This window comes from Gopherus flavomarginatus, chromosome 10, assembly GCF_025201925.1.
Source record: "Gopherus flavomarginatus isolate rGopFla2 chromosome 10, rGopFla2.mat.asm, whole genome shotgun sequence".
NCBI classification, from domain to species: domain Eukaryota; kingdom Metazoa; phylum Chordata; order Testudines; family Testudinidae; genus Gopherus; species Gopherus flavomarginatus.
Genome location: NC_066626.1, coordinates 10,822,823 through 10,839,429, shown reverse-complemented (window position 1 = coordinate 10,839,429; position 16,607 = coordinate 10,822,823). Strand labels below are relative to the sequence as shown.

At 44.0% G+C, this 16,607-nt stretch overlaps 1 protein-coding gene across 10 annotated transcripts in view; it reads right to left on the bottom strand.

The window, feature by feature from the left end:
* ADARB1 (adenosine deaminase RNA specific B1) overlaps positions 1-16,607 on the bottom strand; it is a 277,040-nt gene that overhangs the window by 207,734 nt on the left and 52,699 nt on the right. For 2 of the 10 annotated variants that reach the window (XM_050916507.1, XM_050916513.1), the window contains exon 2: positions 6,499-6,654. The exons of the other annotated variants lie outside the window; for them this stretch is intronic. The gene's annotated coding sequence lies outside the window, so the exon portion shown is untranslated. The remainder of the gene's footprint in view (positions 1-6,498; positions 6,655-16,607) is intronic. 10 annotated transcript variants of the gene reach the window in all.

Sequence of the window (16,607 nt, the reverse complement as noted above, 5' to 3'; positions counted from 1 at the left end):
TGCCCATGGACTGCAATACCCGCACCGGCGGTGCCGGGGGTAGGGGCGGTGTCGCCTCGGTGATGGCGATCAAGTCCCTCGCCGCGGAAAAAGTCTCCGGGGTAGACAGCAAAGTGAGCTCTACCACGGCAGGTGCCAGGGAGCTGTCAGGTGCCGGACTCAACGGCCCTCGTGGGGCTGGAATCGACGGTACCGGTTTTGGCTGCGCCGCGGCAGGTATTGGTGCCGGGCGGTCAGACCTAGGCGCAGTCTCTGGCTGCAATGCGGGTGTTGCTGTCTGACCCTTCGCCGTCTTTGACCTCGGGGAGAGGGAGCGGAGCGGAGTCGATTTCGGTGCCGGCAGTGGCCGGTGCCGGGAATCCTTAGGCGTACCGGCGACGCCTGGTGCCGTAGGGGTGCCTCTGCTCACCGACTGGCTCGTGCTCGGTGCCGAGGGCAATGGTGTCAGTGCCGCTTCCATTAGGAGCTGCTTTAACCTAATGTCCCGCTCCTTTTTAGTTCTCAGCTTAAAAGCCTTGCAAATTGGGCACTTAGCCGATAAGTGCGATTTCCCTAAGCACTTCAAACAGGAGTCGTGGGGATCTTCTGTTGGCATCGGCCTATGACAGGCCGAGCACTGTTTGAAACCCGGTGAGCCAGGCATGAGCTCCGGCACCGAGTGCGGGGAAGGGGCTACCCCCCGAACCCCGCAACACTTACTAACTAACAACTATAACTATGAACTATAACTAAATCTAACGAACTATATATATACAATAACAGTTAACTACCCTATGAATATAACAACTAGAAAAGACTACGAGTAGCTAGGGAAGGTGGAGGTCAGCTAAGCCGCACTCCACTGTTCCAAAGACCGACACGGGCGGTAAGAAGGAACTAAGGGTGGCCGGATAGGCTGGGGTATATATCCGGCGCCACAGCGGCGCCACTCCAGGGGGCGTCCAGCCAACCCGCCGAGTGTTGCTAGGGTAAAAGTTTCTCTGACGAACGTGCACGCGGTGCGCACACACCTAACTGGAAAGCATATGAGCAATCACTCGAAGGAGAATAAAAAGATTAAATAAGACTGGTCCGAAAATTGATCCCTGACGAACGCCACTAGTAACCTCTTATGCTCTGATAAGGACTTCTTCGGTGCTGGAGCAACCAGGTTAATGCACAACTTCTCACCCAACCTAGCACAGCTTGGGGAGGCAATGCTGCATTTAGAGGCAGTCCCCATCGGAAAGCCACCTTTTTGCCCATGGCTGTGCTTCCTGTGAGCATGGTGGGTGTTTGGCAGTTGCAGTCGTGCCACTGGTGCTGGCTGGGAAGGGCCCAGAGCGGTGCTCACCACAGGGACGAGTGGCACTCCACCAGATCCGTCAGTGCCAGATCCAGTTGTGCGTACAGACAATGAAGATACTAATCTCCCACTGTCCTCAACAGCTTGCTGGGATGTTGCTTTGACACTGCAGGGTCATCTGATGATGTCACCTGGTACGAAGTACCACTTTGGACATTGCTGGCATTTTTCCACTGGAAACAAAGAGTTCCCAATTTATGTGAATTCTAGTTAAGCCTGGGAAGTATATCAATCAGGACTCTTCTCCATTGCCTCCCTGTCCAAGAAGGGAGATTGCTAAAAACACCTGAACAGAAAGGCAGGGGGCTGACTCCAGGTTTAGACAGGGTCCAGTCTGCAAAGAGAAATAAGTGGAACTCTAAGCTACAGAAACTCTGCAACCTGCCTAAAACAACATTTAGGGTGAGAAAATATATTCTGTAACCTGGTTCTTGAGTGTATTAAGTGTAGTTTGCGTGTTTTATTTGCTCAGTAATCTGCTTTGTTCTCTTTGAGCTCCCTTTAATCACTTAAAATTCACATTTTGTAGTTAATAAACTTATTTTTTGTTTATTACAAATCCCAGTTTGTACAATTCATATCTGAGGGAGGGACTGGGCAAAATCTGTGCATCTCTCTCACCACATTCAAGGAGGGGGCGATTTTTACTAGTCTGCGCTGCACAGATCTCTTTATACAGCACAAGACATTATTTTGGGTTTACAACACTCCAAAGGAGGTATGCATGTCAGTTCTGAGTAAATCCCCGAGCTGAATCTTCCCACACAGAGCTGATTACAGTCTGTGTCCGCAGCTGGGTGTGGCCTTACCTGTGTGCGTGCTAGAGAAGGCTTGAGGGCCTGCCACAGCTAGAACAGGGTGAGGAAATCCAAGCTGGTGGAATGGGCAGAACTAGTGGGACCCCAGCACAACAGGTGACATCTCAGACAAGGTAAAACATAGATCAGGAGACATACAATTCTTCCCCAAGGAGTTCGGTCACAAATTTAATTAGCACTTTTTTTAATGTGCTTCATCAGCATGGAAGCATGTTCTCTGGAATTGTGCCCGAAGCATAAAAGAGCAAATACATTTTTAGCATATCTGGCATCTAAATAACTTGTAATGCTGGCTACACAAGTGCCATATGAACACCGGTTCTCACTTTGAAGTGACACTGCAAATCAGAATCGGGCAGCATTGTTGCCCATAAATGTAAACAAACTTGTTTGTGTTAGCAACTGGCTGAACAAGAAGTAGGACTGAGATACTCCTGAGGGAATTCTCCGCTACTGTGTGCACACATAATTAATGAGTCACGCATATTTTTATTTTATATATTTATATATTTAATGACTCATGCATATTTGCGCAGAAAAAAGCTTCTGCCAAAATATTGGTGCAGTTCCACCTTTTGCCCACCAGAGGGCGTTGTGGCACTAGAAGAGTGAAGAGAACCAGCCTGCCTTTTTCACAGTGCCTGTCAGGCCAGGTCAGGAGATGGGGCGACAGGGAGACTGACAGCATGGGGTGCTGGGGAGGGTCAGATAGGCGCTCATAAGGACTAGTGCGAGAGGACAGATTGGGGCAGGGGCTGAATGAGAGTGGAGGCACAGGTCCACAGCGGGGAGGGAGGTGCAGGGCCACATGGGGATGGGGAGTGGCTGGGTGGGGGCACAGAGCCACATGGGGATGGGGGGGGTACAGAGCCACATTGGTCCATGGGGAGGGGTGCAGGGCCATATGGCGATGGGGAGAGTGAGTATTTGAGTAGGGGTGGAGGGACTCGTGGACAGGGGCTGAAAGGACACATGGGGGTGCAGGAACACATGGGGACAGGGACAGATGTGCCTGACAGAATGGGAGAGGCTAGAGATCAGCCAGGGTCTGCATGGGGGAAGCTCCCTAACAATACCTCCTCACCCACCCCCCGCAAAAAAATGGTTCCATACTTTTCCCACACATACCCAACAATCCTCCAAGTTCACATCCAGGCTCCTTCCCAGCAATTTACTTCCCTCTCCCTCAGCTCCTGCATTATCCCTGACTCCACCAAGCTTTTCAACTGCTTCTGAGGGGTGCAGGAAATACAGTTCTGTATTGCAGTTTAAATGAATTATTATTCAGAGTTCTATATTAATATGCCTAGTAAGGAATCTATTTGTCAAAAAAAAATTGTTGTTGTTTCTATTGTTACAGACATACTTGCTGACAGATATTTTGAAATAAATGACCCAAAATAATTGAAATTGGTGTGATAATACTATGTTATTTTGACAAACAAAATATGCAGAATGTGCAGACTTTTAAAATATGGTGTGCAGAATTTTTTATTTTTTTGGCACAGAATTCCCCCAGGTATACTGAGTGAACTTGTAGGCTCTAAAGCAGGGGTTCTCATACTGGGGGTCGGGACCACTCAGGGGGTCGCAAGGTTATTACATGGGGGATCACAAGCGGTCAGCCTCCACCACAAACCACACTTTGCCTCCAGCATTTATAATGGTATTAAATAAATTAAAAAGTGTTTTTCACTTATAAGAGGGGGTCACATTCAGAGGCTTGGTACGTGAAAGGGATCACCAGTACAAAAGTCTGAGAACCACTACTCTAAAGTTTTACATTCTTTTGTTTCTGAGTGAAGTTATGTAACCAAATAAACCTACATTTGTAAGTTGCATTGTCACAATAGAGTGCATTACAGTACTTATATGAGGTGAACTGAAAAATACTATTTCTTTTATCCTTTTTACAGTGCAAATATTTGTAATATAAATAATATAAAGTGAACACTTTGTATTCTGTGCTGTAATTGAAATCAATATATTTGAAAATGTAGAAAAACATCCAAAAATATTTAATACATTTCAATTGGTATTCTATTGTTTAACAATGTGATTAAAACTATGATTAATCATGATTAATTTTTTTAATCGTGATTAATTGTTTTTAGTTAATCGTATGAGTTAACTGTGATTAAAGTCTTAAAGTATAAAGTCGGGTGTTGTCTGGAATACAAGTTTCCCAGGAAAAAAAAAAAAGGAGAAAACATTCAGTACATTATCTCCTTGCCATAATAATGCCTATAAGGAAAGCAACTTTAACAAATGAGAAAATAAATGAAGTATTGCTTTAAAAATAAAATAAAATAAAATAAAAAAATCTTTCCCGCTAGTTGATGCAAAACCAAGCTTAGCCAGAGGAATTTTGACTGGAGGTCAAAGCTCCACCATTACTTTGGTTTATTTAGGAACACAAGGATGTGAAGCCAAATTCTCTATCTTCAAAGATGGAAAGATCCTAATGCAGTGCCAAGGACAAAAGTGCTGAGATTCAAACCTTAAACGAGTCCAAAACAAGAAGGGAAGAGAAATTTGGGCTGTCACTCCTTCTGAAATAACACATTCAAATACATCATAAGCCCCAGACCAGGGGTAGTCAATAGGTAGACCACGGTCCAAATCTGGATTGCTAGACACTTTTCAGTGAACTGCGGGGGCAAAGCATGGGCAGGGCAAGCAGGAACACATGACCCTCCCCCACATTTCTCTGGATGCCTCTGGAGGGTACAACAAGAAGCAAGGAGGCAGTACCCTGCTTGGCAGCTGTGCTCTCCATGTAGCATGGGGAGGGTGTTGGAGGCTGGCTGAGCTCACCCCTCGTCCCGCATGGGGCTGCTTTGCCTTCCCTGCTGCCTGCTCTGCAGACCATCCACCGAGGTGAGTCGAGGGTAGAAGCAAAGGCACCACATGGGACTCAAGCAGTAGGGAAGGCGAAGCAGATCCATGTAGGAGGGAGGAGGAGCAGCAGTTCAACTACCCACGCTGCTGCTTCCTCCCTCCCGGCGGTGCACGGACACAGAGTGCCAGGAGGAGTGTTGTCTCCTCATTTCTGGGGATCCCGAGAACTCAGGGGGCACACATGACCCCCCTCCAACCCTTCCATCTGTGCCCCCCCATAGGATGTACAGAGCTACATAGGGAATGGGAGTGGCTGGGTGGGGGCACAGAGACACATGGAGATGGGGGAGAGGGAACAGGGACACACAGGGACAGGGGAGTGGCTGGGTGGGGGTACAGAGCCACATGGGGATGGAGGGACACAGAGCTATACGGGTCCAGGGGGAGGGGTGCAGGGCCATACGGCGATGGGGGGAGTGGGTGTCACAGCTACGTGCCACCTCTGTGCGTGGGCTGAAGCTGAGCTGGGACTGAAGCCATGCAGAGCTGTGCTTGTGCTCCAAGTGGTCCCTGGAGCCCACTACTCCACTCCTGTGTTCCCCATCCTCAAAGCCCACCCCCCTCCACCCTGACCACATGCTCCTGAGCAGTCTCTAGAGCCATCCACCCTGGCCTCATGTCCTCCCACCCCCATCCTTCGAGGCCAACCCTCTCCAACCCTTCCCCCCCTCAACCGGCCTCTCTCCCTCCACAGTCTGCCTCCAGTCACCTGCTTTTGCCACATCCCAGCCTCCCCCCATCCCCCCACGTGCTATCTGGAGTCTCCTTGATCCCTCCCGCTACCTGGAGCCTCCTTCCTGCCCCCTCTTTTATCCTAGCCGCCAAAGGGGCATCACACTGCTGGCTGGATCATAGTTTGACACAGCTTTGCCTCCTGGCCCCAAGCTCAAAAGTACTCATATATATTCACACCACGCTTTGCTACCCAAATCCCAGCCCATACCCAGTCCTCTCCCCTGGCCCCATCTCTGCTACTTAGTTCAATTGGAGACACAGAGGAATATTTGGAGGGGGCACGCAGGACATCAGGGAGCTTGGGGAGGGGGAACAAGCGGAGGATTAGGGGAGGCGAGAGGACCTTGGTGGGGGTCTGGACCTTGACAAAAAATAATTTACTACCCCTGCCCCAGATGCAAAATGCTTTCAGGAGTGCAGGATATCAAGTAGCTGTTTCGAGTACCTGAAAACTAGAAGATTCATACTTAAATTCCAGGCTATAGCTTGAACTTGTCCAGGGATTGACAATATACTAGTTTCTTCTTCAGGTCTTTGAAGAGAGGTCATTTCCAAGGAGCACAAAATGACATCTCCATCAATTGGGAGGAATGAGGTCTACAAGGCCAGTATAAAAGAGGAAACAAACCCAGTCCTTCCTTACTTTCCTGGCTATCCAAGCTGGCTGGGTAAAAGAGGATGGAAGGGAAAGTTTCTTACCATAAATTTCCTTGTTAGTAGCTTTTCCACTAATTCTGTATGGGTGAATGGACTGTGCCTCTTCTCTGTGGAAATTAGAGGCAGTCAGATGCTGTTTGGGGCTCTAGGACTAGCTCCTGCCCCATATTTTTAGCCACCAGTTAAGTTCTTTCACTGCTGGAGAAACAAATGTGGGTTGTTTTATTTTTACCATTAAGAGAACTTGAAATTATATTATCTTTAAAGTGCACGTATATATATACACATCTCTCTAGAAGAAAAAATTCAGTTTGTTACTAACTATAGTCCAGTAGCTGCCAAATTCAAACAGGATAAATGTCATACATTTGTCATGCCTCAAGAAATGAAGTGGAATATTTTCGCATACATACTGTCTCAAAGTAAATTAGAAAGTGGCCCAAATTAAATGAAAAGAATAGACTTTCATATGGTAAAAAAAAAAATATTGGTCTGAGGAGATTTTCTGCAGAATTGATCTAAATATTGAAATTGGTAGCAATGGCACTATATTATGTGCACAGGAATTCTCGTTCAATTCTTAAAATGAAGTGTTCAAGAAGAATGAGAAAATTTTACTAAACTGCATTTAGATAAGGTGCAGTTCATTAAGGTAACATCTTAGCAGTTAACTGCTGTGGCTTCTTCTGCAGGTGCCCAATGAGTACATTCATCATTAGGCCTGAGGCACCCAAAGATTAGAAACTTCATGAAAACAGATCAGGCTTCAAAGCCAGTTTTCCTTTTCAAGAATTCTTATTCTGATTGACTTTAAAGCGCCCTCAATGAAATTTAACAGATTCCGTTTTAACTGATTTTTTGACCAGGATTCCAATTATGTTTAAAATATTGCATTAGGAAAATATTTAGTAACATCTGAGATTGTGTGTAAGAAAAAATTCACAAGTCCCAGTTTTCATTTGTTAATACTGAAGTAATTTTGTTTTGTAGTCAAAGATTTTATGCCACTTTGGTGTTATAAAGAGAAAGTTCTGATCCTTCAAATATGTACGCACTAGCTTAACTTTAAGCACAAGTAGTGTCACTGAAGTCACTGGAACTATTCATGTAAGTAAAGCTATTTTGTGCATAAGTGTTTCCACAGGATCAAGGCCTAAATTTTCCAATATTTTGTTCACTGCAATTTTGTAAGACTCAAATGAGATACCCCCACTCTTGGTGACGTTTAAAAATAGCATTGATAATTTAGTTCGTTATGAATGTTAGTCTTCCACTGGAGTAACATGAGTTTTCAAATTAGGTTGAGGCGTTGAGTATTTTTAAAGTGATTTAAAATTTAATTTAAAATCATTCCACTGTTCAAAACTAGTATTTTGAAGATAGCCTCTAGAAAAGCAGAATTTGATCTACAGATAGTATGAAGTAGCTGCCAGAGTTTAAATACCAAGAAACATCTGATTTTAGAAAACAGGATTTGCATACGGTCTTTTTACTCTGGCCTTTTTAAGGTGTCTTGTGGATGTTAAGGACGCTGATGAGCCTGCATAAAGAATACTTCTGAGGGATGTTTTTTTCCTTACTACATATTGCTTGTTTACAGGAGTCTGCTGAAATCATCCTGAAGAAACTCTCATCCAGTCAGGATGCTCAGACCTGTGAGATTCTTGTTCCTCTCATACTAAAAGTAAAAGCTGACCAAACGAATAAATAGGCTTTCATAGTTGAGTCCCATCTGGATGCTAAAAGCATATCAATGACCCTAAACAGAGACTCGCTGGTGAATTACACTTTTCTTCTGTTACCCAAGCTGTCAATTGCAAATACTCTAGGGATCAGGATTAAGAAAGGACCCTTGATTCATGAGGTCTGGGTCTTTTTTCACATGTGCAAATGAGGTTCCTTGTCTAGTTTTGTAAAGTCTGAAAACAATGCCTTCTGGGACAGCAGCAAACTAGGATTAAGATCAAAGCAGAGAAAAAAAAGCAGCAGCTGAGGTGCATCCTTTATATGACCTTCCTTGAAAGATACTGCATTTCTCTCTGCCCAGGACATTATTTCTATTAATTCTGATAAAAGGTTTGATAGCCCCTCTGGTTTTGCTTCTGAAAAAGTCAGACCCCAAATGTCTCAAGTTGGGCACCCAGAACATGAAGATCACACAATCAGTGCATTTAGCCACTTGCTCAGGAATACATAGCAAGTCAGTGGCAAACTCTGGGATAGAACTCAGTTCTCATGAGTTAGTCACCACCTTAATCACAAGACCATCCTCTCACTTCCTGCCTCATTCAATACACACCATCCAGTTTTTGCAGAAAATGTAGTGAGCATCCTAATACTTCAGCCTCATTCACTACACCACCCTGATTAGTCCATCCTAGACACAGAACGAGGCAGGAGTTTTAGTTAAAAATAGTTTTAAAAGACATGATGACATACCATCATAATGTATATATACATACCCAGGGGAAAAGAATTAAGGAAACCTGAACTTTTTAATTTGTGATTTTGCAAACTTAACATTCTTTTAATGTAGCATATTTTAAGATACAAATTCTGAGGTGTGGATGTGCTGGTGGTTTTTTGTTTTGTGTTAAAGAAAAATGTAAGTTCACGTGCTCCTCTCATGATCATCAGCAGGGTTTGAACCCAAGACCATCAGTAATGCAGCCCAGACTCCTGAGCTAGCATCCTTATCTGACACCAGAAGTAGGCTGTTATTCTCTCTGCAGACTCAAAATACTGAAAGGTTGTAGTGAGTAGGTCCATTTCACAAAGATTTAACATTCATTCTTAAAGGCAGTATGCATAAGCAGATCAGATTTGGGTCGGCCATATTAAAGGTCTGTGCTCTATGCCCGACTAGGATAGAAGTGAACTTCTTTGTCAGAGTAAATAAGAGACTGTATATTCCTGTAAAATGGGATGGTTTGGACAGTTGACATTTGCCGCCCTTCAGAGAAAGAGATATGTTACTCTTATCACTGAGCAAGGCCTTAAAGTGCACCATCCTTTACACAATTGAGCAGAAGAGGTGAGATTAAAACTTATGGACTTCTCACTCTCATGGCAATGCATTTTGGCAGTGGCGGTTGCAGTGAGAGGAACATGATGAGAAAGATTTGTTATCTGTGTCCCATCCAGACCCAGTTCTGTCTGCATGGCAGTTTCAGGAGAGTCACTGGTCTGGGGAACATTCTTCAATGGACAAGGAACCTTCTGAGAATTTAGGAGCATTCCTCTAACAAGCTTTATTGTGCATGTGCAAATGGTGATTTTTTAAATTTTTTTTTAAACTTACTTTAGTCATTTTTTCAAAGGAATAGCAAAATAGTACCCCCGTGACCACAGGACTAAACCGCTGGCAAATTTCAAGTGCTTGCTGCAAACCTCTGAGATACTAGTGATAATGTAATAGTCCGATAAACTATTTAACATTGCCAAGACCAGGGCCGGCCTTAGGATTTATGGTGCCCTAGCCGAGATTATTAAACTGGTGCCCCTGTGCCTGATCTGCTCTTAGCAACACAAACATAAGCTTACAATATTGGAAAACTTGCCACATTCACGTTATTAAAACCAGTTTAACTTAATTAAGCACACTGTAATGCTGATGGACTAACACTAAAGAAACAGCACTATAGAAAAAATTCTGATGACAGAATTATGCAAATTTTTTTTTAATTTATCAAAATTTTATTGGAAATTTATATGAAGAGGTATTGAAACAAAGATTTGTTTTTAATTAAAAGCAATCTTTCTGGCTTTTTTGGCTGCAAAATCAGTAATAATGTCATCGTATGACAAAGACAAAGTCGTGTCTTGTTCGATTGCAAGAATAGCAAGACCAGTTAGAGTGTTCCTGACTCATTGTAGAGCGGAGATAGTTTTTAATGAGCTTTAGTTTTGAGAACCTCCATTCTCCTGATGCTACTGTTAAAGGAATTGTCAGTAGAATACGAGTGGCAATGTACACATTAGGATATATGTCAACAAGTTTGCGGGTATGAATAAACTGTACAATGTCCATCACTGATTTTGCATGTGGCAACATTGATGACAGTGTACTCAATTCTTCGTACAGTTCAAGTCCATTTAAATCAAAACTATCACCATGCTTCAGGAGGCTCTCTAGGTTCTTGCACTTTGTCATTAGTTGCTCTTGTTTTCCTATTTCGTTGAATTTAGTTATGTCATACAAAAATCCAAACTGTTCATGGTGTACTTGCAAGGTATTAAACCTTTCATCAACAGCAGATACTGCTTTATCCATCACAACATTAAAAAATTCAACCTCAAATTTCTTTTCTGGATCGTCTATGGGCATGATCTGCTGCACAGATTCTTCACAAAGAAGTGTCCCTGGCATTTTTAACTCATATTAACTATGTATTTACTTTATGAAAGTTGGAGAAAACATTGTGAAAACGTAAAACATTGGCTGCCCAACTTCTGGGCTGGCAAAAGTTATACTGACTCACAGGGAAAAAAAAAGCAGGAGAATCTTAGTACAACATATGGTCACTCTATACCAGGCGTCGGGTCGGCAACCTTTCAGAAGTGGTGTGCCAAGTTCACTGTAATTTAAGGTTTCTCGTGCCAGTAATACATTTTAATGTTTGTAGAAGGTTTCTCTCTATGTCTATATTACATAAATAAACTATTGTTATTATCTGAGGTCTTGGCCACCGGTCCTGCTCAGGCCACTGCCAGCTGAGTAAATGAAACCCCAAACCGGCAGCGGGCTGGTGGCTGGAACCCTAGACAAGGATCCCAGGCCCTGCTCAGCCCGCTGCTGGTCTGGGGTTCTGACCACCAACTCCTGCCAGCCAGGATCCCGGCCGCCAATCCCCCCTCATCCCGCTACCAGCCTGGGATTCTGCTCACCCAGGCTGGCAGGAGGCAGAGTGGGGCTGGCGGCTGAGCTCCTGACTGGCAAGGGGCCGGCAGCCGGAACCCTGGAGTAGCAGTAGGCTGAGTGCTGCTGGCACCCCAGACTGGCAGCAGACTGAGCCACTCAATCCCCCACCGGCCCTGCTCAGCCCACCACCAGCCCACTCAGCCCGCTGCCGGCTGAGTGAATGGAACCCCAGGCTGACAGCAGGTTGAGTGGTTCAGCTGGCCTGCTCAGCCCACTGCCAGCCTGGGGTTCCTTGGGGGTCTCCAGGCCAGCAGCAGGTGCTGAGTGGGGCTGATGGCTGGTATCCCAGCTGGCAATAGGGCAGCAGCCGGAACCCCAGAGCAGTGATGGGCTGAGCCGCTCAGCCTGCTGCTGCATACCATCAAAAATCAGCTCACCTGCCACCTTTGACACATGTGCCGTAGGTTGCCGACCCCTGCTTTATACACTAGTAAGGAGATGAGCATATTACAGTTGTTGGAGGGCTCTTATCAGGAGTAACAGGCTATAGGAAAGTCAGTCAACATTTTTTGTTTCTCTGATGAAAATTGGCCCACTCCCTGCCTCAAACCAAACCTGTCACTAATAATTGTCAACAACTTAATTTTCTGTTTTTGGCTAAGATTGATTTTTTTTTTAAATAATATTGAAATTGGATTCAGGATTGTTAGCAAGAATTTTTGGCAAACAAAGTTGTTAAATGACAATCTAAATGGCAACACAGTACTGCTTTCATGCTTAGTTCACCCCCCAGCCTGCTGGTCCAACAGCTGCAGTAGAGGAGGAGATAGGTGGAAAACTGCAGGACCCCAAAATCCACCTCTTGGGGTGCAGAGTGGCAACAGCAGCAGCAAACCCTCAGGTCCAATCACACGCCAATGGGCACCACCACCAGCCTTATGGACCATGGTGAAGTTAGCACAGCATCTGATCTCAGGGACAGGGCACGCATGGAGCCACAGCAGCTCATCCTGCCCTATGCAGCTCCCCCCGGATGAGATGGATAGCTGGCAGCTGCCAGCCCGGGGGAGAGGCGCTCCCCAGCTAGGGTGGCCAGATCCAGATGTCCTGATTTTATAGGGCCAGTCCCGATATTTGGGGCTTTGTCTTATATAGGCACCAATTACCCCCACCTAGAGTGACCAGACAGAAAGTGTGTAAAATCAGGACAGGGATGGGTGGGGGTGGGGGGGTAAAAGGAGCCCATATAAGAAAAAGACCCCAAAATTGGGACTGTCCCTATAAAATAGGGATACCTGCTCACCCTACCCCAATCCCGATTTTTCACACATCTAGCTAACCCCATCCAAACCCTGTGTGACATTCCAATCCTGGCTGCCTGCCCAGGAAGTGAGTTACTTTCACTTTCATTCCTCAGCAAGCAGCCAGCCTCCCCTCCCCCCAGCACCTCACCCAACCCAGCTCTGACGGAGGGGAGGGAGGAGAGAGAGATGGGTGCTCCTGGGGAGGAGGGAGAAAGGAGGGGGTGCTCCGTGGGGCAGGGGGGAGAAGAATGGATGTTATGGGAGACAACAAAGGATACTGGTACCAGAGCCACAGCCTCACCTGACCTCAGCCGGGGGGAAAGAGTCACACTCACAGGTGAGCTCCTTTCCCAACCCCCACCCCCTCCCCTTCCCAGAGACCCCAGCAGCCAATCCCGTCCCTCAGACTGTGCTGCATTCGGCTCTCTCTAGGACTCAGCAGCCCTGCTTCTACACTGTCTGGGCTGCCTGCAGAGTGGTGCCCCCAGGCAGTGTGAGGCCCTACGCCGTTGCCTATTCTGCCTATGCCTAAGGACGGCCCTGGCCAAGACTACTTATTTTTCCCTAATCTCTTCCTTGAAAATGGTTGAACTATTTTTGCTCAAACTTCCCAACGATTCAAAATGAGTCAAAACACAAACATGGAAAATTTCACCCCAAAACAGCTAGAGTTCATCAAAGTTATCAGCAGTTGAGAACAGCGGGTGTTTAGCACCCTTAAATGCATGAATTTCCAAACAAAAATTATATTAAAAATGGAGTTACAGTTGAGAATGTGTATCACTACAATACATTACAGGAATGTTGATGTTATCCCAAACTAAGCATTAACCCAGTAAATTTGGAGGTAACGCACTTAAAAAATCTAAACATATTAAGATATATAAATGCACAATAGAGGCACCTAAACAACCCTACCTCATTCTTCCAGTGACACAATGCAACAGTACGATTATGATCAAGGCATTAGAAGAAAGTGATTTTTAAAGATTTTTTTCCCATTCTCATTGTGTCACTACAGGGAAGAGTTAAGGTCTGAGTGCTCTAAATATGTATTTCACATTTAATAAATGTCTTAAACATATATCACCTTTATAAAAATATATCAGAAAATAATAACATTTAACATTTAGTTCAAAAAACCACAAGGCACTACCTAAATATACTAAGAGTATTTCCTCTCTCCAACGAAAAATCAAAACACAACTTTAGTCCCCAAATCCAGTCATATGAGTCCTAAAAAAAGTAAGAAAAAAATCTAGAAAGCCACTCAGCTGAGTTCAGTCTCTCTGCACCCTTAAAGAGAATATTTCAACCTCTCTCTTTTAACGAATTCTGAACTTCACTGGGGTGCTGAAACTAGTCACCTCTTTTCTGAATCCCTCCCATTACACACAAGTGCCATGCCACCATTACACTTAGATGGAAGTTATGTGTTTATATTACACATCAGTCCTCTGAAATGTTTCATTAGCACACTAGGTCACCATTCTGCAGCTAAAAATATTACCCACCTCTGGGAAGGCGTCCTTTCCATCCCTGACAATTCTATGCTGCCCTTCACTTTTCTTCACACAGTCTCCCTACCACAGGAAAGGTAAAATACACTGCCAATATACTTCTTGAATTGACAATGTAAATGACCATTAGGTCATGAAATCATAGAAGATTAGGTTAGGAAGAGAACTCAGGAGGTCTTCTAGTCAACCCCCCTGCTCAAAGCAGGCCCAACCCCAACAAAATCACCCCACCAAGTTAAAGTGCTATTTTAATATTCTCTCAAATGATATTTTAATCCATGATCTAGAATAAAACAGTCACTGCTGATATAGTCGGCAGTAATCATAACAGATTGAAGTTTGCATTTTAATACAGTCAAATACAAAATCAAACATTTAGGAACATAGAATGCAAGCCCAAAGCAATCCCATATTTCCAAGACAGAGAAGGATATATTGGAAAGCACTGACTCCTACATAGACTTCAGGGTTATGATGGATAACCAAAAGAACAAGCTCCCAGTGCAGCTATGTGTCCAAGAGGGTTAATACTATTGCAGAACAACATTAAGGAGGAGAGGGTATTGGTATAACTTCTATCCATGGCATTAACAAGACCACTACTGGAAGGGTGTTGCCAGTTCTGGTATCCGGAACACTTCAAAAAGGATGAATAACTGAAGAGGATGTTTACAAAAGACCCACAAGAATGAGCAAATAATTGGAAAACAACGAGAGATAAAGGAGTTAAGTCTCCTTAGTTCATTGGAAAAAAAAAGTTAATAGGTGACTTGATCAAGATCCAGTATTGGCTTGGAGATATGATGATAGCAGAGGGCTCTTTACGGCCCCTGAAAATGTCATCACAAGATTCAAAGCTAGAAAAATTCAGATTGGAAATAAGGCACACATTTTAAACATTAAGGGTAATTAACTGTTGAAAAAAATTACCAAGGGATATGGTGGATTCTCCATCACTTAACCTTTAAATCAAGACTGCATGTCTTCTTGAAAGATATGAAAGTTCAACAGCAAGCTGTTGGGTCGTTGAACGAATTACTGCATGAAATTTTAAGGCCTGTGTTATGCAGGAGGCCATATTAGAAGATCATTAGTTCCTTTAGGCCTTAAAAAAAAAAACTATGAATTTTAATCCGTAAGTGAATGAATTTCCTGCTGTCAGCTTGTCTTTGGAGTAAGTGGACTCTTAGCCAGCCATGGCAATATTCAACCTGTCTGCACTACTGAGCATGTTGCAGTGATAAACACTTACAGACATAATATTAGTACAATCCACAATGTCAATACTTTCAAAAAATAATATTTAGAGCATCTTGTTTCTATACACAAAAGGAAAACTAAGCTTTCACTCTTCTTGTCCTCTCAAACAATATTCCAGCAACCACATTTTCTTACTTCTCAGATACAGAAGCTGGTTTCTATATTTAGACTTCTCTGATAGTACCATTTACACACATCAAGAGTGAAGTCCTTAATATTAATTCCTTTAAGTTCAACTGCTTGCAATATCCTATATAAGACTTGGAAACTAACCAGAAACCTAAAGGACCAAATACTCGCAAGGCTGATACAAAGGACAGACCTCATTCCAAGATCTGCAGATATCGACAGTTACCTAAACAACTAATATCTCACCTCTCATATCAACATTACCTTAGTTTTGAGTTAGTCCTGACAAATAAGTGTTAGGAGCAAGAGAAAGGAAGGGACCTTCCCCTTCTCCTCACTCCTGCATCTTCTCCCATTCTACTCTCCTTGCTGCTGAGGTTGACTTTGGGGGAATCTGGGGGAATGTGAAGAGTTTAGCTCCATTGTCTTACCAGGCAACAAATTTAGGTCATTTATTTGACATCTAGTATACTGCCCCCTGGTTGAGAAGAGCAGTTATAACTTCTTGTGAAAGAAAGTGCTGTGGGAAAGCACTTTTAGTACTTCCACAGATGTCTCATTGGGTCTCCCTCAGAGCAAATAGAGGGAAAAGAGCACCAAAAGCTGTGCAAGTGTTTTTTCTTTATAACTTTTATTGGACATTATTGACATGAACTGTGACCGTATAAATCACTGTTGCAACCAATGTTATAAATCTGCAGCAAATATTATACAAAGATTGTTGTGTGAGGTGTCTGACAAGGTTATGATTATGCTGTTTGTATGTGTGCATCATTTTTGTATTTGAAGTTATGAATATGGGCTACGTACTTGTATCTCAAATGTATTTGATTCCAAGTAGCATCAGTGAAGCATTTGGTCAGCTTCTTGAGAAAGGACTATTCTCAGTAAGTGCCCAATCAAGAAACACTTGGCTGACAATGAACTTTGGGAGACGCCAATCCACCTCTGAGAATGGTCACGCCTGGGAACATTCAAACTTAACATGTAAACAATGGCATCTGCCTGTAAAGAAATGAGTCATGCATGGAAATGTGGCTTGCCCATGTGACTCCAGGCTCTATCTTGCTGCTGTGA